Genomic DNA, 1,364 nt, shown 5'->3' with positions numbered 1-1,364 from the left:
CACACAGTGCCAGTATTCAGGAGACAGGAAGAGAAGGTTAAGTACAGAGAGAGGAGAAACAGAAATGAAGAAAGACAAAAAGGAAAAAAGAGAGGAAAAAAAAACAAAAACAAAAACAAAAATGTCCCCAGGGATCCCACTGCACAGCTTCACAGACTGGGGAAGTAGTTCCCATGCCGTGCAGTACAGCCCAGCTAGAAGGGTCCCTCAAGCCAAGAAATGAAAAATAAAACAAACAGAACAAATCAAAACAAACAAAACCCCCTGGGGATCCCACCAGCATGGTGGTGCCGGCCAGGAAGTAGTTCCACAGTCGAGCTGCATTTCACCGCCTTTGAAAAAGAAGTAAAGATGGCACATTGAGCCAGGTATTTGAGAGAAAGGAGGTGGAGATGGTGAGAATTGTGGAAGAAACAAAAGAAGTAGAAAAAAGCAACACCAGCAACAAACAAATGGCACTCGGGGAGTTGGCCAGTGTGGAATCCAAGCGGCACAGGGCTAAAGCTTGCGCCTCATGGCCAAGAAACTGTGGCCGCAGGAAGCAGAGGAGGCTGAGTGGGGGTGAAGAAGGTTGGGGGTGGCAAAGCATGTATCACTGGTTACTGGTTGTTCTGTCTCCTGCTTGGAGCTCCGTGAAGCTGTTTTCCAGTACTCCGTTTGCCCATCTCTGACAGCAGCCCAAGATGGTGGATCCGTGCTGTGTTAGCTAATAGAGGACCTCCATTTGTAACTCTCCTCACTCTCCATTTTCGGTCAGTTTCCTATTCTACTCGGTGCTTGGCTGAGTTCTTTGTCTTCATTTGATGCTTAGGGTTCCAGGACTGACATTTGTCTGTCTTAGTTTTTCAAGTCTTTGCTGTGGAGGGACGGCATAGTGCTTCTGTTTATAGCACCATGTTGCCTGGAAATACATTTGTTTCATGATCTCTGCTACTTTGCTTTCTGTATGCTTTTTGCTTTCTTTAAACATATTTAGCACCACAGTCTGAAAATTATCCATTTTTTGCTTTAGCCTGGTCGCCACAGGAGAAATTTCCTGTTCTTCATGTTTTGCTTCTGAATGGTCCTTCTTTTTTGTGATTTTGTGTGTTTTACTATTTGTTGTTGAACTTGGGCCACTTCATTTTTTTTTTTTAACTTTAAATTTTGTATTCTAGTTTTCGTGGGAAAATATTCTGATTGCGTGCCCTGGTAGCACAGTGACCAAGCTCCTAGCTGCCAACAGAAAGGCTGGGGCCTATAACCACCAGCTGTTCTGCAGGAGAAAGATGTGGCAGCAAGAGGGGTAGCCTGCCTCCACAGACTCACAGCCCTGGGAACCCCACGGGGCAGCTCCACTCCATCCTACAGGGTCTCTAGGAGTC

Source organism: Trichechus manatus, unplaced genomic scaffold, assembly GCF_000243295.1.
Source record: "Trichechus manatus latirostris isolate Lorelei unplaced genomic scaffold, TriManLat1.0 scaffold00018, whole genome shotgun sequence".
NCBI lineage: Eukaryota > Metazoa > Chordata > Mammalia > Sirenia > Trichechidae > Trichechus > Trichechus manatus.
Note: the sequence above shows the minus strand (reverse complement) of the source record.